The 22,523-nt window shown below is 38.2% G+C and overlaps 1 long non-coding RNA gene across 1 annotated transcript in view; it reads right to left on the bottom strand.

Moving 5' to 3' along the window:
* Window positions 1-1,287: 1,287 nt before the first annotated feature.
* The window catches only part of LOC147916278 (uncharacterized), a 74,467-nt gene continuing 53,231 nt past the window's right edge, over window positions 1,288-22,523 (bottom strand). The window contains exons 2-3 of the long non-coding RNA XR_015553207.1: window positions 5,659-5,795; window positions 1,288-2,829 (exon numbers count right to left, since the gene is read on the bottom strand). This is a non-coding gene — a long non-coding RNA (uncharacterized LOC147916278). The remainder of the gene's footprint in view (window positions 2,830-5,658; window positions 5,796-22,523) is intronic.

Raw genomic sequence — 22,523 nt, 5'->3', positions numbered from 1 at the left:
ATTCTCTCATATCCTCACAGTCTCCTTGACCTATTTCTGTCTTCTCTAAAACCTGACTGTCCCTTTGAGATTCCTCTCAGATTGAGGTGGCTTGTCCTCTCACAAACCACATCCATCAGGGTTAGGAGGCAAAGTCAGTGCTCTCTTCTCTCCTTCATTGCCTTTACTAGATCAATGACTTTCTACCCCAGACTAGATCTTCACTCCTTGGTTAAACAAACAAACAAGCAATGCCTGTTCCCAGGAGACTCAGATCATTTGACCATAACACTCTTTCCCACACCCTTCATTCTGTCATTCTCCTATATCCTTACTCACTGAACACCCACAGTTCAGTTTTCCTCTCCCCAAAGACTCCTTTCATATAGGCAACCCACTCAACCTCCTTGTTTCTGAATCCTTTGAACTCCTCGTCTACAATGCCTGTCTCCTCCATTCCGTTCCAGCCACTTCTTCCTAAGTCACACTTTGAAACTTGTCATCACTGCTGCTCCACCTCTGAAATTACTGATTTGAACATTCTCCTTTCTGACAACAACTTCCTAAACTTCCAACTTGCTTGGTAAAGGACCCCCTCTGCAAGTATTCTCTCACCTCATCAGGACTTCCCAAGCGTTGATAACTATACTCTCTCTTAATCTATCAAACTCCTCTTGTCTTTACTTCCCTCTCTCTACAGCTCAGATTCCATGTTCTATTTAAAAACACATTTATATGTACTATAATTTCCTACACCTTGTCCCTCCATCCCACTCACCTTTAAAAAAAAAAAAAAGCAATTTGAGGAACTCTACCATACATTCTCCTCATGTGTATGCCCAGGCAATTGAGGGTACAGATGTCACTATATATTCATGGTCTCTGACTTAAACTGGGCTCCCACGCAGCCTGATGACACATTACTACTCTCTTCAACAACCACCTCAAAGCTTTTCTACTCCTTTCAAACCTTTGACCACTCCCCAACAACACGTGCCTCCCTACTCTCAGCATATGACATTGTCTCCTGTGTCAAAGGAACAGTAGAAGACTTTAGACAATGAGTTGCTGAATTTACCATCTACCAGATCTATTGTCCCATCTGTGAGGTTTTTGCAACCCCTTTCTTCCCTCTTATTACAATGCAGGAGGCATCCCTCCCTCTGTACTTCCTTGTGTTCTCTGGACCTTACACGTGGCCACTTTCTCAGGAACTCTTAGTTTATTCTGTCTCACATGTATTTCCAATCTTTAAATTTTCCTCTTTACTGGATTCCTTCCAGTAGCATTTAAAAATACTGTAGGCTCTTCAATCTTAAAGGAAACCTTCCCTCTTTCATCCTCTTAAAAAAAAATTCTCATAGAAACCTCCCTGGACTCCATATCCTCCTCCAACTGCTGCCCTCTCTCTTCCTTTATCTTCAGAGGCAATGTTTTTAAAAAATTGTCTTTAATTATCTATTCTGATTTCTGTTCTCTACCCTATCACTAAAACTGTGTTTTCGAAGGTCACTAGGGAAAACTGCATGGCTAAATGTAATGGATCCCTGAGGTCTTTTCTTACTTGACCATTTAACCCATCTGATATATTGTCCATTCCCTCATTCTTGAAACAAATTAGGCTGACAAAGAGACGGAGTGCATAGCAAAGAAATGTATTACAACTGGGGAACTGAAGACCTGGGTTCTAGACATCTTTTCTCTGACCCTAGCATTTTGCTATCAGGTCACTTACATCTCTAAGCTTCAGGTGCCACATTTTTAAACTGAAGAGAAGACTTCAAGTATGAGAAAGTAAGAGCGGACCAGATGGCTTCTTGAGGTCCTTTTTAGCCCCTGGAATCCATGGTTGCTGATTTTGAGTCACACACGAGTTAGCAATCACATTTGTATGCATGGCTCGGCATTTCCATCTTCGAAGTGAGACATTTTCTCTTGCTGCGCGAATTACTTCTAGGTTATAAATTCACCTTTGGAAGCAATATTAACTCTTTCAGGTCTCCAGTCTGCTCTTTACTAATGACTGGATTTTCCAGAGAGGAATAGCTAGTCAATCGAAATATTGAGTTGGCTCCTTCAGCATGCTAAGAATCCTAAGCTATTTAAATTCATCAAAATAAAAGTTTTCTCACTGGTCAAAGTACTAAGAGGATATCATTTTCCTGCCCCACAGGCTAGAGCTATCGAGAAGACATTTACAATGTCTATACTGGCCTCAGGACTGTGACTGCTACTTCTTTAGTCTCGGGACAGAGAAACAGTCTTTTAAAAAGCCTTGACAGGAGAAAAACAGCCCAAATAACAAAAAAGAAGAAACTTGTTTTTTGTATTTCTAGACCACCCAGTGTGATGTGGTAGAAAGAGAATGGACCTAGAGCTACAACTGCACTTAGACTTGGTCCAATCACCAGTTTGCTCTGTGAAACTGGGCCAGTCATCCTAAGTTGCTCATCTGTGAAATAGGGAAGTAAGATACTTATTAGGCCTCCCAGCGTGACTGTGAGAATAAAATGAGCCAAAGAATACAAAGTACTCTAAAAAGTAGATATTTACTAACCAAGAAATAACTATGTCCTAGAAGAAAAGTCTGTTGGAGCAAGGAATCTCCAAATCCGTTTGTAGCAGATATGGCATTAGATTAATACTTCAGTATACCTAGGTATCAGAATATTGGTTTGTTGGGAAGAGCTTTAGGAAGGAAGAAGCAGATGAGAATTGTTGGTTCCAATCTTCTCTCTGAATGTTGATCTTTTAGCTTGTAGAAGTTGAGCTATACACTTGAAGGAGATGGCTTATGACTTTTTAACCATAGAGATTCCATTTTGCAGAAGTTTTCCAAAAGGATTATTGCTTAAAAAAGAAAATTCAGAAGGAAATACAAGTCTTAATCGAACAAAAAAGAGATAATTTAGATTTGTTAATTCCTTTAAAATTTTAATGATTTGGAAGAATATGGGCCTGTATCTCACTGGTATGTGTCAGAGAAAAGATCTTTTCTCCTTTCTTTAAGTTTCTGTCCCTAAAAGACACTATATATAAGAGAGGTAGAAGATCCCTCAGTCTATCTGACTTACACTCATCTGAAAGATATTAATGTGAAAGTCCACTCACATACATTAGTGTATGAATTTAGCTACTTCATTTTCACATTATTGTCCCTTCTCACATAGTCCTACACATGGTATAGTTGTAATCTTATTTTTTTCCTTATAAATCTATCAAGGAACACTTAATAGTTAGACACATTATTTTAGACATAGAAATTTACCTTTCTCCCACTATTCATGATTTGAATTAGGGCCACCTAAAGAAATATTTTTTTACATATCTTTCTCCCCTCCCCCATTTTATTCCATCAACTTGCTGCTCCACAAATGGTTAAAGGTCTGCTGTTCACAAGTGGTCCTGTGAAAAATTATTAAATGATTTCATGAGTCATCCCCATCCCATCCAATAGAGGAAATAAAATTTTAGTCTCATAGATTAGTATGCTTTTTTGGCATTCTAGAGTAAGAGGAAGAAGATAAAGCTCTCTATAAATACATGGGATATTCTATTCTACTTACTTATGTCTGCAAGATTCTTTCTTGCAAATAACAGAATCCATGAGAGCTGGTTTAAGCAGAAAGGGATCTATTAAGGATTATCAGATCACTCACAGAAATCTCTGAGACAGCCAAAGAGGGATCTACTTTAGCAAAAACACCACAGAAGCCAATGCATGACATTTGGCACTATCCACGCTAGAGGATAGCATGAGGGATGCTTTTCTCCCTGCTTTGTTTACAGCAATGTTTCTCAATATGAGACACTTTCCTCTGCCAACACCCAAGATGATTTAGGTGGTACAGGATCGTGGCATATACAACACTGAACCCATATTGAGAAATGCATTCCTTTTAACTTCTTTAAATTCTGATTATATTAGGATAAAGTCAGATTTATATCAGTGTTTTTTTAACAGTTTTCTAACCCTTGCTGATATCCCTTTTTTTTTTGTTTGTTTTTGGTGAGGAAGATCAGCCCTGAGCTAACATCCCTTGCCAATCTTTCTCTTTTTGCTGAGGGAGATTAGCCCTGAGCTAAGATCTGTGCTGATCTTCCTCTATTCTGTATATGGGACGCCCCCACAGCATGGCTTGACGAGTGGTGCCTACATCTGCACCCAGGATCTGAACCTGTGAACCTCAGGCCGCTGAAGCAGAGCACGCGAACTTAACCATTATGCCACGGGCAGGCCCCCAGATATCCCTTTTTAACAACAAAAAAAGCAGACCTTACTGAGGCTTAGAACCTTCAGCAGGCAGGCAATGGCATTTAGTTAAATTTTAATAATATTGTTTTTGTCTTATTCTATTTATTTTTACAATTTTTTTTTTTTAGAAAGATTGGCCCTGTGCTAACATCTGCTGCCAATCTTCCTCTTTTTCTTTTCTTTTCTCCCCAAAGCCCCAGTGCATAGTTGTATATCATAGTTGCAGAGTTGTAGCTCTTCTGTGTGAGACCCCGCCTCAGCATGGCTTGATGAGTGGTGACTAGGTGGGTGTCCAGGATCGGAACCAGCACACCCTGGGCCGCCGAAGCGGAATGCACAAACTTAACCACTAAGCCACTGGGCCGGCTCCTACAATTTATTTTTATTTATGGCACTAATGCTGGGTTTTTTGTTTCCAGGTCGTAACATTTCCTTTCAAAATAAAAAAAAATTGGTGGCCGGCCCGGTGGTGGTGCAGCGGTTAAGTTTGCACGTTCTGCTTCAGGCCCAGGGTTTGCCAGTTCAGATCCTGGGCGCCCATCTACTCACTGCTCATCAAACCGTGCTGAAGTGGCATCCCATATAGAAGAACCAGAAGGACCTACAACTAGGATATGCAACTACGTACTGGGGCTTTGGGGAGAAAAAAGAAAAAAAAAAAAAAAAAGAGGAAGATTGGCAACAGATGTTAGCTCAGGGCCAATCTTCCTCAAAAAAAAAAAAAAGAAGAGAAAACAAATTAGAAAAATTTCAAGTACAAAAGCGAGTGAATTTAAGGAAAATATTAGATACGTAATACATATGTAGCAAGTAGATCTAGCAAAAGTCATGAAAGGTGGAGGGGAAAAGACTGAAATCTCAGAAACACTGCCTTATAGAATGTTTCTGACACTTTATACATGCCATATTAATTTTCCTTCAATATGTCCTCAAATTTTAATAATCCCATAGGATAGCATGATGGTTTGGCATCAGATAGACCTTGTTTCAAATCCCAGTCCTTCTACTGTCTAACTTTGTACGTTGGGGAAATTTATTAAACTTCCACCTGAGTTTTCTCATATGCAAAATGGAGATAGCATTAGCTTACAGAATGGAGTGGATTGTGGAGATGATAAATGTCGACTGTCTCATTGTGTCCAGCACAAGGCAGAAGCTCAAAAAGTGACAGCTAATATTATCAGAGAGGGTAGATATTAGGCTTCTCGTTTTACAGATGAGAAAATTCAGACTCAGAGAAGTTATGTGACTAGGATAACGTTAAGTATAACCTACTTTGGGTCCAATCATTTCTTCAGCATTGATTTAAGTTTCTAAAGCCACCTTTCATCACTTTCTTGATGAAAGAGTAGCTAGGAAGGTATATGCAAGGACTTTGACTCCATTGCTGAATCAGTGCAGTATTTTAATAAATTGCTACTTACCTTAAGTAGACAAACATCAGCACTGATGATGCTATGTGTGTAAACTTGACTCTTGAGAGATCCTTTTCAATTTGCTCTTTTCCATGACTACAAAGTATGGTTATCACTCAACTAAGTGCTGTTGGTGACAGGAGGGGCTGAATGAGAGGGCACAACAATGAAAGTTAATCTTCACTATTGGAAAACAAAACTGAAAATAGGAGTAATTTCATTTTTTCTTCTTCTTCAGTAGTGGAGCTAGAGAAACATTGGTTTATGAGCAGTTGTGCATACAGGTATGAAGAGACTAGACATCAGGACCAGGGACCGTAGCAAGAATAACCTTACCCAGAATTATTATTATCTCGTGAGTCTACCATGTCATACAGCCTCTCTGACCAGGCCAGGTTTCTGCATGAAACTGAGCTCATTTTCTCTTAACAAAGGCAGGCTGGCAATCTCTAAGTATGAAATTATGTCACATATTTCTGGCATTTCTAGATTAAGAAATAATCTGTTTTAATTAAAAAAAGAAAGCTCAAAACAGATTTAAGATCAGACTCAGTGGGAAAAAAATAAAATTAGGAGCTTGAAAATCCTGACAGTGCATATGCAATCTTAGGCACTGCCACCCCCTCCTTCCTGACCCACTCGTCAATGTGGTTTGGACTACGCTTACTCAATAATTACATTCACTTGCTTCCCTAAGTGACTGTGGTACCTTATTGCAGTGTTTATCAGCATGTATTTAAAGTGCACTTTTCAGTTGATGAGGTTTTTTTAACCCTTAAAATGAAGTTGTGATTGTGTTTGTATCACATTTTTCTTGAGCAATTCAATAGCAGTTCACAGCATTCTTGTCACAGAGGTTTATGCAGTTGCATAAAAGTATCGACCATGACAGTTCCACACGAAAGTTCATGAAGATGAAAGTTTGAAAGTCAAAAAATGTCATCAGTATGAGTAGCTGCAATTACCTCTGAAGGTAAAAGATTAAATCTATTTTTACATGAATTTTTGACCAACATAGCTGTACTTTCTGGATTGCCTTTTATATAATTTCTTATCTGATTTCTTGACAAATTAGACATGTAAACAGGAAATGATCCTAATGAAAAACTGTGGTGATGGATTTGTTCAAAACTGCCTGAGATAGCTTAAAAAGTAAGATGTCTCTATGAGAAACACATGATTCTGATAGAGCGCTAGAATTCCCATGAAATGGTTAATCTACTAAAGAAGCCAAGACATTTGGCAAATGTAAGGGTTTCAATGCTAAGAGTGAGGCAAAGTGGCGAGTTGCCAAGGAGAGATGAAACAGGTTCATAGAGATGTTTGTTGCAAGCATCTTGATTTGTGGCAAACTCATTTGCCTCAGGAAGTCACTACAGTGGGGGAGGCGAGGGAGTAGATGCTGTCGTTGTGTCTAGCACTGATCCAGACAAAACAGCAATCAAAACCCAGGAGCTGACATTCAATCATTAAAGATCCCAGCCGTTTGTACAGTGCACCACCTCCCTGACACACAAACCATCTCAAAGAAAGCAGAATCTCAATTTCCCAAGCAAGGAAATAGAAAACTGCAGTGTCTGAATGGTTTTATCTAAGCTCAGATTGGAGCAGTAATAGCATTAAAATAGAATGAGTTTAATAATAAATCTTGGCAATATAATTGCGATCTACAGCGTAGTAAATTTTTCAAGTTCATTTTCTCTGCCTCCTTTTAAACAGTATACGAGTGTACTATGTATGCATATACAGTGATGCCATTATATTGTGGCAGTAATGGAAGAAATGGCTATGGCGTGATTAATTGTAGAACAGAATTACTTGACAGCAGAGCTGTCAAGTATCAAAACACTTGCCAGATTTTTAAATTGAACAAGTTGAGGAATGTATATTGTTGTTATAACAGAAATCAACCCACAATTTGAAGAAAAATTAACTCTTTATAGTGCCTTCCTCCTTATCTACACAACGTCAAAAACAAAAAAAAATTACAAAAAAACGCTCCATGGGGCCAGCCCGGTGATGCAAGCAGTTAGGTGCGTGCTCTCCTCTGCGGTGGCCCGGGGTTCAACGGTTCGGATCCCCGGTGTGCACTGACGCACAGCTTATCAAGCCGTGCTGTGGTGGCGCCCCATATAAAGTGGAGGAAGATGGGCACGGGCGTTAGCCCAGGGCCAGTCTTCCTCAGCAAAAATGGAGGAGGATTGGCAGATGTTAGCATAGGGCTGATCTTCCTCACACACACAAAAAAACAAACAAAAAACCTTTCCACAAACAGGCTTACATGTAGACAGGCACTCAAGATTGAGGAGTGATAAATAAATAAAGGAGTAGCATTTGTAAGGCTCTTTGAAGTTTGGTAAGAGCTTTCATGTACATTATTTTGCTTAATCCTTGTAACAACACTACGAGATTGATTGGGCAGGCATTTCAATTCAATTTTCAGTGAGCCTCCTCTGGGCCTGGTTTTCTGCTAGACACTTAAGATACAAAGATAAATTAGACAAAGTCCCTGTAGCCAAGAAATTTTACAAAGAAGGAAACTGAGTCTCAGAGAAATAGAGATTGTCTAGTAAATTTTTACTCTAGAGCCCCAAAATCTATATCTTTGTGCTCAAAATCTGATGCTTTTATCCCTTTACCATGTACCTCTAAACAGAATGAGGTCAAATTAGTCAAGAGAGAAACACATTTTTGTTGAAAGCTGGTTTCCAAGGCACTCTAAATTTCATACAGTGAAACCAGCTTAGCTGATAACTCAATTCAAAGGTTACCTGCCTATTAAAGCAAGGGTTTTAGACCACAAATTTTATTTCCTTTAAAAGCAATGCTGCATAAACTTGCATTAAAACAGAGTGAACTGTTCAGCTTCGACGTTTAAAGAGCTTGCAAGGAATCACTCCTAGCCTTACAACAAGAAAAAGCTGGATAAACTGAAAATCAATGACTTTTCTTGAACCCATCAGAGAACTAAGGTTGCAAGGCAAAAAGCCACCCCAAAATTTGTAGAGACAGGTGTATCCAGAAAGACACAGCCCTAATCTGCTTACCTGGAGCAGAAGCCGTGTTGGAGCCACACACTGATAGGAACACTTAATGGTAACTTTCTGGAATTGCTGACAGCTGAATGTGGACCAGTTAGACTTAAAAACTCCTGGAGGCCCAGTTTTAGGGGGTGAGGGGAGCCACACTTTCATGGGTTTTACCTCCAGGAACCCACTAGGTTCTGCCCATGATGACTGGAGAAAAATCCTTTTGTGTTTTGGGGAGGGGGAGGGTAAATGTAACCATTTTGAAATATACCCAGGGGAAAAGTAACTATAAAAGTTATTTTGATAGTATGTATACTTGATATGATATTATGAGAGTGGCACTTTCCCTCTGTGCTCTTCCTCTCCAAAATCCATAATCTCAGTCAAATCATGAGAAAAACATTACACAGACCCCATTTGAGAGTTATCTACAAAATACCCGACAAGTACTCCTCAAAACTGTCCGAGTCATCAAAATACAAGGGAAGTCTGAAAAACTGTCCGAGTCAAGAAAAGCCTATGGAGACATGATGACAAAATGTAATGTGGTATCCTGGATGAGATCCTGGAACAGAAAAATATATTAGGTAAAAACTAAGAAAATCTGAGTAAAGTATGAACTTTAATAATAATAATAATAACAATGTGTCAATATTGGTTCATTTATTGTTAACAAATGTACCTTATTTATGATAGGAGAAATCAGATGTGAAGTATATGGGAACGCTCAGTACCTCTTGGTGACTTTTTGGATCATCTAAAACTATTTTAAAAACAATGAGGGAAAAAATTAGACAGAATGAACTGGGTTTTGAAACAACCTCTTAAGCTCCTTGGGAAATACCTATGTTGGAAAGTAGAATTGGTTATGACCATAGTACAGTTCTCTGTCTTGGGAGGCCTCCTCTTTGACTTCTATTTTGGCTGAGACATCTGAGGAGTTGTGAGGGAAAGAGTGGTCCTTCATTTAGTTATCCAGATGGATGAATCACCCCATGATCTTAGAGTGACAGATTTCAAAGTAGAAAACTGTTATTGGAAATACAATCTGTCATAAAGGAAGCCAACTTCTCTCGACTTATGGAATGTGAACACTAGAAGGGACCAAAGATGCACTCAAGTCCAATTCTCTTGCTTTACAGATGAGGAAATTGAGGTCCAGGATGGCACGCACCCCTTGGTTCTGGATCCATATTGGATCCAGAATTAGAACTCAGTTTCCTTTTGTTGCCAACATTTTAATTTAAAAAATTTCAACATACAGTTAAAATAATGATACAACGAACACTGTATACCCATCACTGGATTCAGTGATTAAAGCTTTGTCATATTTGCTTCATTTATTTGCACACCATTTAAAAGTAAAGTAATTTTTATACCTTGTGACACTTCTTCTCTAAATATTTCAGCATATATTTCCTAAGAATAAGGATATTTTCTACATATCCACGATACCATTATAACAATAATTAAAAATAATTCCTTAATATACCTAATATCTAGTCCATTTTCTAAATTTTCCATGTGTCTCCAAAATGTTTTTTATAGATTTTTTTTTTCCAAATCAAGATCGAATCAAGACAGCTCATTGCATTTGGTTTTATCTTTATAATCTCTTTTCATCTGTAACTTTCCCCAAACATTTCTTTTCATGATATTGACTTTTTGTAACATGCCTCATGTTCTGGAATTGCCTGATTATTTTCTCTTTATGTCATTTAATTTGTTTGTCTCTCCACTGCATTTTCTGTACAGGAATTTGGTTCAAAGGCTTGAATAGATTCAGATAAAACCTTTTTGGTAAAAATAGTTCACATTTGATACTGTGTCCTTCATATTGTATCATCAGGAGGCTCTTAATGTCAGGCTGCCTCCCATGCAAGTTTTGATGACTGGGTTGAGGTGGTGACCTCCAGCCCTCTCTAGTGTAAAGATGCAATGTATTCCTATGTCACTAGCAAGTAAACTGTGGTTATATAATGCTTTGAAACTAAGCACATATCCTGTTTCTCAACAACCTGACACCTAATGGTTTTAACATCCATTGATGTTCCTAGCCTGAATCAATTATTCTGTTGCAGTTTACAAAAAGGTGATTTTTCTAGTTCTCTCATTCCTTCTACATATGTTTGCTGAGATTCTTCTGTAAAGAAGAGCTTTTCCTTATCAACTGGGCATGAATGACTGTTACTCCTAAAAAAAAAGGCACGGCAAATGTTTAATTCATTTTCATTAGTTACTAATTTTCAGTGTAATGCGTTAACCTAAGGCTTGATCCAAAAATGACAAAGCAGGTTATTAAAATTTTTCTTTCTTTTCTTTTTTCTTTTTCTCTTCCTTTCTCCCTCCCTCCCTTCCTTCCTTCCTTTCTCTCTCTCTCTTTCTTTCTTTTTGAATTTTCACTGGACAGTCATAAGTTATTATTTACATTCATTATTCTTTCTGATGTAAGTAATAACCTATGACTCCCCAGTAAACAAAATTTGGCCAGTGGAATTTTATTCAAATGTCCTTATTGTCACGTTCTCATTAGTCTGTTAGGACCTCCTTATTTTCTAGCAAAAGATATCCCAGGATCACCTTTTATCCTGCCTCTGACCTCTCTTTCCTGGTCCTTGGTTACTTTTCATGGGAAATGATATTTAGAAACTGAAGTCTGAACCCTGGGGTGTGCTCGTTGCTTCTGGGGTCCTTCCAGTGAATGAACAGGAAACATATTTTACAGAAGGGTTTATTTGAAGTTGAGCTGAGAATAGCTATGCAGGCTCGGAGCACAGTAGACAATGCATTGTGGTGTAGTAGGTATCATTTTCATCTTCCAGATGAGAAAATGAGGCTCAGAAAAGACTACTTGCCTCAGCTTATATAGTACATAGGTGACTAAGCTGGGTTTTAAACTTGTCTTTAACTCCAAATCCAAGGTTCTTCTGCTATATTGTCTATAGAAGAGATTTCTATCGTGTTTATGCCCAACCAGAGTCCTTATGTTTGGGAATTTTCCATATTATGATTCCCAATTCCACAAGTTAGAAGCCAGATTTTGCTTTTTCATTTTCCCTTCCAGCGAGGGTGCGGGTACTGCCAATTAGATGCATGCACTAAGACTTCAATTTGACGAAGAGTGTGAATCTGCAGGTACTACACAGAATCCATTTTTGGTAAAGGTGGTGGTGGAAACATCTGGTTTGGGTGGCTTCATGGGAAGAGTTTCTGGCTTCCAGTGCCCGGAATCCAGGGTACAAGCAATGTAACCCCACAGCAGCAGAAGCAGTGGGGTCTTTGCTAGAGCAATCCTCAGTGTAGTAGCTTGGCCATGGTCTCTGGTTGTATTCGCCAAGCCTGAGTGTTGTCCTCCTGGAGTTTAACGAGTTTTAATAAATTCCTTTTTTGCTTAAACCAGCTAGAGTGAGTTCTGCTGTTTACAACAAAAAACCCTTGACGGATGCACTATACCACTTTCCCAAACAGTGTACCATGGCAGACTGGGGAGCTGCAAATGAGCGACAGGTGTGTCATGAGTTTAGCTTGTTTCTGAGCCAGTTTACATCTCATGACCCAACTGCCCCCATCCTAAGTGGGCTGCTCACCGTCTTCTGAGCCTTGGAGTCTTACCTTCATACTCAAACTTACATCCGACTCTTGACCTTCCTTTAATAATAAGTGAAGGAAGAGGGATGAAGATACAGCTACAACAAGGGAGAAGATGCCAGACACCATCAGGAAGTCAGCATTGCCCTCAGCGGTGGAGACAAAGATGGCATTGAGCCCAAATGAAGATGAGCATTGTTTACCACTTATTGCTACACATGTTGTTTCTTAATATTCCGAACAATTTTGTGAGGTGGTTTTTTAAATTACCATTTTATGGTTAGACAACCTAGGCTTCAGAGAGAATAAGTGACATTTAATCATTTAATTTTAAATATAGAAATTACATGATTTGATTTGTTGTTGAGCAAACACTGGCAGCAATGAAGATAGTGTGGAGGCATCCAGTTAGAAGGCTATCGTAAGGCTCCAGGAAAGAAGTAGCTAACTGTAATAAGCTCCCAGCATGTAATTCCTCTCTTCTGGATTCAAATGCACCTTTTATAGAACCGACGATTTCTGCTACACTGCTCTCCAACTTCAGATCATTAGTTACCATGTGTTTTAGGCATGTCCCTATCTTACTGTGCTGTAGTGATCTCCAACTAATGTTGCAATGGTTGACTTCACCACCTTCTCTTGTGTTGGTGATAGGATCACATGCACCTCTCAACCAGTGGTTGAATGGCAGGGCCCATTTTTATTCATTCAACAAATACATATTAATGCCTACACTGTTCCACGTGCTGGGAAAAGGGCAGTAAACAAAACAAGAACAGCCCCTGCCCTCAGAGAGAGAGAGAGAGAAAGAGAGAGAGAGACACACACATAGAGGGGGAGAGAGAGAGAGTGTTAGACGAGGAATTATAATGCAGTGCAATTGTTTCCCTGGTGATACAAATCACATGTTAGACATAAATTCCCAAGTCCCATCCTAGACTCACTGAATCTGAATCTCTAGAGGAGGTTTTTGGGAGCCTGAGTGTTTAATAGATGCCCCAGGTGAGTCTCATCATCAGGGAAGTTTCTGTGCATTAGGTGAAGTGTGAGGTGCTGTGGGAGCTCCTAGAAGGGGCATTGGACACAGTTTAGATCTGAGAAGGTTTTCTGAATAAAGTGGCAGCTAGTCTGAGACCTAAAGGTGAACAAGTATGTGTCAGTCAGGTGAAGAGGAAGGAGAAAGGGGAAAAATTTTTTGAGCCCCTGTTTCTCTCTTCTGGCCACACCGCGGAGGTCAGAGACCCAACCTGGGGAGACCATTTGGGGATCCCTCCATGAAACCAGTGGACACTAAACTACAGTGGAAAGGGACAGTATTCCTATTATCTGTTCCTATTATCCAAAGTACACTTGCAGTTAAAAATAATAAATTTCTTTTAAATGGCCGTAGTTGCAAATGAAAATCCATGAAGATCCACATGGATTGGGAGGCAGGAAATAGTCCCTTAGTCATGCTGGAATTAGGAGAGGAGACCCCTGCTTTTGTACGGAGACACAGACACTTCGCAAAGGATACTCTCTCCTCCTGGACTGTGGACTTTTTGAGAATTGGGACTGCGTCTTGTACACTGTTTTATTCTTGGTGACTTGTAGCTCAATAAATATTAGTGGAATGCACACGTGTGTTATAACGTCAATAGAATAATGTTCGCATTTCTGTATGAAATACTTTGTTGGGCATAGCTTCAATCTGTTTTCCTGAACTTTTCCCCACCAGATGTGTTCCCTGTATGCTCCATCACCAAAGATTCTCTCTGATGGGATCTCTGTAAGCTGAGAAAACAGTATACAAAGCATCCTGACACCGGTGTGGCACTGTTCTCAAACTATCAAAGCTTGTGAGAAACCTCCAAGGATATCTAGACACTGCCCTCACTTACTTGAGTCTTGAAGTGAAAAGGACATGAGTTCCCATGCAACCCAGGGCGAGTGATTCTGGACAACCTGTTAGCATTCCCGTGTACACCCAGAAAACTGTGATTTATTCAGGTCCAAATTAAATCTTTGGAGTTCTAAGTCCAGAAAATATTTGATACCCCACCAACCCATATTTAAATCAAAATAAAATAATACCACACTGTACAATAAGTGCAAGGAAGTCCAACAAATTTCTGATTTTTCCCCCATGATAACTATTTTAACTCCTTTCTTCTTTTTTTTATTGTGGTAAAATATACATCACATAAAATTCACCATTTTAACCACTTTTAGGTGCACAGTTCTGTGACATTAAGGTCACTCACATTGTTGTGCAACAGTCAACACCATTTATCTCTAGAACTTTTTCATCTTCCCCAACTGAAACTCTATACCCATTAAACACTAACTCCCTGTTCTCCCTTCCCCCCAGGCCTTGATACCCACCATTCTACTTTCTATCTGCATGATTTCACTGCTGTAGTTATCTCATATAAGTGGAATCATACAATATTTGTCATTTTGTGACTGGCTTATTTCACTTAGCACAATGTCTTCAAGGTTCATCCATATTGTAGCATGTGTCAGAATTTCCTTCCTTTTTAAGGCTGAATAATATTTTACATGTATTGGACAATTGGGTTGTTTGCAGCTTTGGGATATTAGGAATAATAAATACTACTATGAACATTGGTGTATGAATATCTGTTCAAGTTTCTGCTTTCAATACTTTTAGGTATAAACCTGGAGGTGGAATTGCTGGATAATATGGTAGTTCTATGTTCAATCTTTTGAGGAACCACCATACCTTTTTCCACAATGGCTGCACCATTTTACATTCCCACAAACAGTGTACAAGAGTTCAAATTTCTCCACATCCTCACTAACACTTGTTATTTTCTGTTTTTTCATAATAGCCACGCTAATGGGTATGAAGTAGTATCTCATTGTGTGTGTGTGTGTGTGTGTGTGTGTTTAATAGACTTTATTTTTAGAGCAGTTTTAGAGTCACAGTAAAATTGAGCAGAAAGCCCAGAGAGTCCCATATAACCCCTGCTCCCACACATGCATAGCCTCCCCCAATATTAACATCCCTCCCTAGATGGTACATCTGTTACAACTGATAAACATACATTGACACATCAGTATCACCCGAAGTTTACCTTAGGTTTCACTCTTGGAATTGTATATTCTGTGGGTTTTGACAAATGTGTAATGACATGTATCCACCATTACTGTATCAAACAGAATAGTTTCACTGTCCTAAAAATTCTCTGTACTCTGCCTGTTCATCCGTCCTTCCGCACTAATCCCTGGCAACCATTGATCATTTTACTTTCTCCATAGTTTTGCCTTTTCCAGAATGTCAAATAGTTGGAGTTATACAATGTGTAGCCTTTTCAGATTGGATTCTTTTGCCTAGTAATATGAATTTAAAGTTCCATGTCTTTTTATGGCTTGATAGCTCTTTCCTTTTTAGTGCTGAATAATATTCCATAATCCGGATGTACTACAATTTATTTATCCATTCACCTACTGAAGGACATTGTGATTGCTTCCAAGTTTTGGCAATTATGAATAAAGCTGCTATAAACATTCCTGTGTAGGATTTGTGCGGACATAAGTTTTCAACTCCTTTGGGTAAATACAAAGGAGCACAATTGCTAGATTGTATGATATAAGTATGTTTAGTTTTGTAAGAAACTGCCAAACTGTCTTCCAAAGTGAATGTACCATTTTGTATTCCCACCAGCAATGAATGAGAGTTCCTGTTTTTCCACATTCTCATCAGCATTTTGTGTTGTCAGTGTTTTGGATTTTGGCTTTTTTAATGAGCGTGTAATGGTATCTCATTGTTTTAATTTGCAGTCTCCTAACGATATATGATGTTGAGCATGTTTTCATATGCTTATTTGCCATCTGTGTATCTTCTTTGGTGACGTTTTTTTTTTGTTTTTTTTGTTTTTTTTTTTTTTCTTCAGTTTTATTGACATATAACTAACATATAACCTTTGCAGTAACATTGGTTTATAACATTGTAAAAATTTCAGGTGTACATCATTGTACTTCTATTTCTGCATAGATTACATCATGTTCACCACCAAAATACTAATTACAACCCATCACCACACACATGTACCCAATTATCCCTTTCACCCTCCTCCTCTCCCCTTCCTCTGGTAACCACCAATCCAATCTCTGTCCCTATGTGTTTGTTTATTGTTGTTATTATCTACTACTTAATGAAGGAAATCATACGGTATTTGACCTTCTCCCTCTGACTTATTTCACTTTGCATCATGCCCTCAATGTCCATCCATGTTGTCACAAATGGCTGGATTTCATTGTTTCTTATGGCTGAGTAGTATTCCATTGTGTATATATACCACAGCTTTTTCATCCATTCGTGGTGACGTTTTTGTTGAGGTATTTTTCCCTTTTTGAAAGTGAGTTGTTAGTTTTCTTATTGTTGAGTTTTAAGAGTTCTTCATATATTTTGGATAACAGTGCTTGATCAGATATATCATTTGCAAATATATTCTCCCAATCTGTGGTTTGTCTTCTCATACTCCTGACAGTGTCTTTCACAGAGCAGATGTTTTTGATTTTAATGAAGTCTAGCTTATCAATTTTTTTTCATGGATAATGCCTTCTGTGGTGTATCTAACAAGTCACCACCATACCTAAATCATCTAGATTTTCTCCTATGTTATCTTCTAGGAATTTTATTGTTTTGCATTTTACATTTAGATCTTTGATCCATTTTGAGTTACTTTTTGTGAAGGGTTTAAGGTCTGTGTTTAGATTCACCTTTGGAAGTGGATGTCTAGTTGTTTCAGCACCATTTGTCAAAAAGACTACATTTGCTCCATTGTGATGCCTTTGCTCCGTTGTCAAAGATCAATTGACTATACTTATATGGGTCTATTTCTGGGCTCTCTATTCTGTTCCATTGATCTATTTTTCCATTCTTTTGCCAATACCACACTATATTGATTACTGTAGCTTTATAGTAAGTCTTAAAGTCAGGTACTGTCAGTCTTCCAACACTGTTCTTTCCTTCAATATTGCCTTGCATATTCTAGGTTATTTGCCTCTCCATATAAACTTTAGATTCAGTTTGTCAAAATCAACAAAACAACTTGTTGGGATTTTGATTGAGATTGCATTGAATCCATAGATCAAGTAAGGAAGAACTGACAATTTGATAACATTGAATCTTTCAATCCATGAACATGAACTATCTCTCCATTATTTAGTTGTTTTATTTCATTTATCAGATTTTTATAGTTTTCCTCACATGTATCTTGTACATATTTTGTTAGATTTATACCTAAGTATTTCATTTTTAGGTGCTAATGTAAATGATACATTTAAATGATACATGTAAATGATTTTTAATTTCAAATTCCACTTGTTCATTGCTGGTTGTAGGAAAGTAATTGAATTGTGTATATTAACTTTGCAATCTGCAACCTTGCTATAATAACTTATTAGTTCCAGGAGTTTTTTGATTGATTCTTTCAGATTTTCTGCATAAACAATCATGTTATCTGTGAACAAAGACAGTTTTATTTCTTCCTTCCAAATCTGTACATTTTTTTATTTCAGTTTCTTGTCTTATTACATTAACAAGAACTTCCAGTACAATGTTGAAAAGGAATGGTGAGAGGGGACACCCTTGCTTCATACCTGATCTTAATGGTAAAGCTCAAGTTTCTCATCATTAAGAATCATGTTTGCTGTAGGTTTTTGTAGACATTCTTTATCAATTTGATGAAGTTCCATTTTATTCCTAGTTTATTGAGAGTTTTTATCATGAAAGGGTGTTAGATTTTGTCAAATGCTTTTTCTGCATCTATTGATATGATCATATGATTTTTCTTCTTTAGCCTGTTGATGTGATGGATTGATTTTTAATTGATTTTTGAATGTTAAGCCAGTCTTACATACCTAGGATAAATCCTACTTGATTGTGGTATATGATTCTTTTTATACATTTTTATATTTGATTTACTAATCTTTTTCTGAGGATTTTTGCACATATGTTCATGAGAGATATAGGTCCATAGTTTTCTTGTAATGTCTTTGCCTGATTTTGGTATTAAGGTAATGTCGGCCTCATAGAATAATTTAGGAAGTATTCTTTCTGCTTCTATCCTCTGAAAGAGATTGTACAGAATTGGTATAATTTATTCATTAAATGTTTGGTAGAATTCACTAATGAATCCATCTATGTCTGGGGATTTCCGTTTTGGAAGGCTATCAATTATTGGTTCAATTTCTTTAATAGATGCAGGCCTATTCATATTGTTTATTTATTCTTGTGTGAGTTTTGGCAGATTGTGTCTTTCAAGGGATTTGTCCATTTCATTTAAGTTGTCAAATTTGAGGGCATAGAGTAGTTCATAATATTCCTTATTATCTTTTTATGTTCATGGGATCTGCAGTGTCTCATTGTGAATTTGATATTTGTTTCTCTAGTAATTAGTGATGTTAAGCATCTTTTTGCGTGCCTATTGGCATTTAATGCTTTTAAAAACATATCAAACACCTGAGTCTGGCTGAAAATTTAGCTCCTGCTATTTATTGATTGCCCTTAGCACATGTTTAGTGTTCTGTTGAGGCCATCCAACACTGGCTTTACTTGTAGGAAAGGGAGAGAAACTGACACATTACCATATGGCAGGTGCTATACTTCCATAATCCAGGTACTTACCATTTCACTAGGATGACCATTCTATTGGGTTCAAATGCCTCCATGAGAATAAATGCTTAATAAATTAAAAACAACGCAAACGTTATATTCATAATCCTGCTCTCACACTGAACAGACTTGGATAATGCATGAGCTCAGTCCATCACCATCTTCATTGGAACGGACCATAAATATATTCTGAGTCCATAGGATGGTTAAGAACAGTTCTTCCCTGGGGCCGGCCCCGTGGCTTGGTGGTTAAGTGAGCGCGCTCCACTGCTGGCGACCCGGGTTCGGATCCCGGGCTCGCACCGACACGCTGCTTCTCCGGCCATGCTGAGGCCCCGTCCCACATACAGCAACTAGAAGGATGTGCAGCTGTGACACACAACTATCTACTGGGGCTTTGGGGGGAAAAATAAATAAATAAAATCTTTAAAAAAAAAAAAAAAAAAAAAAAAAAAAAAGAACAGTTCTTCCCTGCTAGCCTCAAGCAGTCTTTTCATCACACATATACCAGAAAACCCCCCTGCTTCTTCCTTTCAACTCCTCTCTCAGGGGATATTCAAATTTAATTTGCTCCTGTGACTTGTGGTCAAGTCAGTAAATCCCCCTTTGCCCTAATCCTTCCTCTCCTCACTTCTCTCTCTCCCTTAGTGCCCCCCTCCCCATCCCACCTGTTCCTAATGCTGTGAGCTCTTACTCTTAAAGCTAAAAGAGAATAGACAGGAAGCCCCACCCTGCCACATTTAACTTACCTTAAAATAAATGTTCTTAGAAGAGAATAATGAAGACAAATTTCTTGCCATGTTGATTCTGGGACTCAAAGAACTATTTTTCCCCCATAGAACTATATTTAAAATAAGTGGAATTATGCAATAAAAGAAAGGTACTTCCCATCCTGAATATATGCAAAGTTCAAGGAACATCATCTATGAAGTGACTGCTTTTGCAAAAATTTCATTTAAAAGATGAGATTTAGGGAGACAGCTGAATTCGTTCTCCTCCCACATCATCCACATATAGAAGAGCTTCAAGTGTTCCTAGATTCAAGTGCAAAAGAGGACAATTTCTTTCCTGTTTATTCACAAGGCAGAGAACCTGGGCTCTGATAAGGGCTGCACCTCCTGTCACTAGTGTGTCTTTCACTTCCTTTGGAAGTCTCACAACCAAGGAGATGACTGTTTTTCTAGCACGGTCTCATATTTGAAGTATGACTTTACCTAGGGCAATTCTAACTCAGCTCTGAATCAACAAATATTTATTTTCTTTGAAACCATAATTTTCTTCATCTATTCAAGATCCTCCAACACTCTGTAATGATCTGTAAACTTCTGAAAAAATATAAGATAAAAACAAGAAGGATGGGAAGAAGCTTACCCAAGAGCTGCACATACGGTTCAGCACAGAGGTTTCTGGAAACTGCTGACATTAGTTGAGATGACAACAGAATTTTCTGTATTATGTGAAGGGTAAACCTGGTTTCAGAAACAGCAAAGTCCCATGGAAGAAAATCTGGGCAAGGGTCATAACACCTGTCTGAGTTCATACTCCATTGCTTGGCAGCTATGTGGACTAAGTCATGTTACCTCACTTCTCTGAATCGTACTTTCCTCCACTTTGAATTGGAGATAGCATGGGTTAAATGAAAAGATTTACATGACAGTGATATAAGTTTTAAGTTCTATAGGGCTGCATAAGTGTAAAACAATAGCTGGGTTAATATATGTTGTCATTTTCCCCACTTTCTCCTCACTTCCTGCTCCAGTATAACTTATTAATTTATGGAGCTGGTAAGACAATTCTGCAACAACCTGTAAGAATATGCTCACTCCATACCCTCATTAGTTTGCTCATTGGCTTGCTTTTCTATTTGATAATTATGAGGTTTGTATTAGTACATATGTACCTAGTTTGTCTTCACAACACTGGCTCACATGTGTTAAATAAATAGCTAATGTTTATATGTTAGATACAGGACTCATCAAGGGAGAGAGGCCTCAGGCTTGTCTTCATTAGCGCTCTGAGTTAGCCAAGCCACATTCCTGCTAGTATACCCATCAAATCAGCTGTTATTAAGATGCTGAGGTTCACAAAAACATTGTTTTTCTTTTTGATTGCACTTTCCTTGTACTATGTAGACAATGACAATGAGAACAAGGAGTCATAATACTCAACATGTTTCTCCAACAGAAGCAGCCAAACAAAGCAGGCTTGTCCTGTAGTACCTTGGTGCTTAAACAAGACCACAATTTTAGTACAAAATAGCAAGGCATAATATTGCTCAATTCTAGGCTGCTCTGGGTCTAAGCCTTTGGGAATGTACACAATATTCTCAATTTTGTGTGAGCTCTTGAAAAGCCTACACAAGAAGATGGATCTTGTATACCCTCATGAGTGGCTTGGTGTATACACCTTTCCTGGAAAGAAAAGGAAATTCTCAGTCTCTGATTCCTGGCTAAGAAAACCCTCCCTCCAGTCTGAAACTATCTGTTTGTTAAATATGACTAGAATAAAGATCATGAATCACTTCATCAAGCATTTGGAAATCATGTATGAAAGAACCTGACCAAGTATTTCAGTACCTACAGTAGGTAATGTGTGTGTGTGTGTGTGTGTGAGAGAGAGAGAATCATGACCTCTGGGAACTTACTTTGTACAAAAAGAGAGAAATTTTTTTCTCTTTTACATACTGGTAGGGAAGGAGTCCTGCCTAAGAATTTAGTTCTATTAGAATAGACTCTGGAATTTCAATGTTTCTGCTGATTCTTTGTGTTGCTGAAGGCTAGAGATAATCACTCTTTGTTTATTAGAGTTTCCCAATAGTTTTTGGAGATGCAAAAGCAGACTGAAAACATATTGGAGGTTGAGTGAGTATAGAGACAGTTAAATATGTCTGTATAAATATAAGCATATCAGAAAATTGTGAGCCAGTACCTGGAGTATCTTGATGGGAGAAATGGAGACCAGAAAAGGTGGCAAGCTCTGGCCTAAGGAATTCTGGCTAGTGAGGAATTACCCTGGAAGGGAAAGGATGCTGTTATTTTAGGACAGTGATGTCTAATATTAATTTTGAAGTTGTTTCTTGGAATATGCTACGCTATTTTCTTCAAACTTTAGTAAAACCTGATTCACACAAAAGTCTATGCTAGTGGTTCACTAGGGAAGTGAAGAACTCCAGGTCATACCAACAAGAGGAAGATTGTGTAGGGGTGGAGGAGAGAAGACAAGGGATATAGAAGGTTAGTTTCAGATCAGAGATCAAAACGCAACATAAGAAATTGGAATCAGAGGTAATCAGGAAAAATATCAGGCACTCAAGAATCCTTAGAGATATGAGGAAGAAAGAGGGGGAGTTTGAGCCACTTCATTTGAACATTAAAGACAAAAATGACTGCTGAAGTTGAAGGACTTGGGGATACCCAGTTGGTTACAGTTAGGATATACTAGAAATACATACCTGCACAAACATTTTTCTCCTATAGGATTTTGCATCTGAAACAAAATATATGAGGTAGGAATCTGGTCATATCCAACCCTATCAGAGCTCCGTGATTTCTGATGTTATACCCTAAGGAGAGCCAACAATCATCTGAGAGAGTATTTCCAGATCCTCTGGCCTATTCTTCAAATACTTTCTG

The sequence above is a fragment of the Ceratotherium simum genome, chromosome 9 (genome assembly GCF_057802395.1).
Source record: "Ceratotherium simum simum isolate JZ-2026a chromosome 9, ASM5780239v1, whole genome shotgun sequence".
In the NCBI taxonomy this organism is placed as follows: Eukaryota; Metazoa; Chordata; class Mammalia; order Perissodactyla; family Rhinocerotidae; genus Ceratotherium; species Ceratotherium simum.
This window is presented reverse-complemented; position numbering and strand designations above follow the sequence as displayed.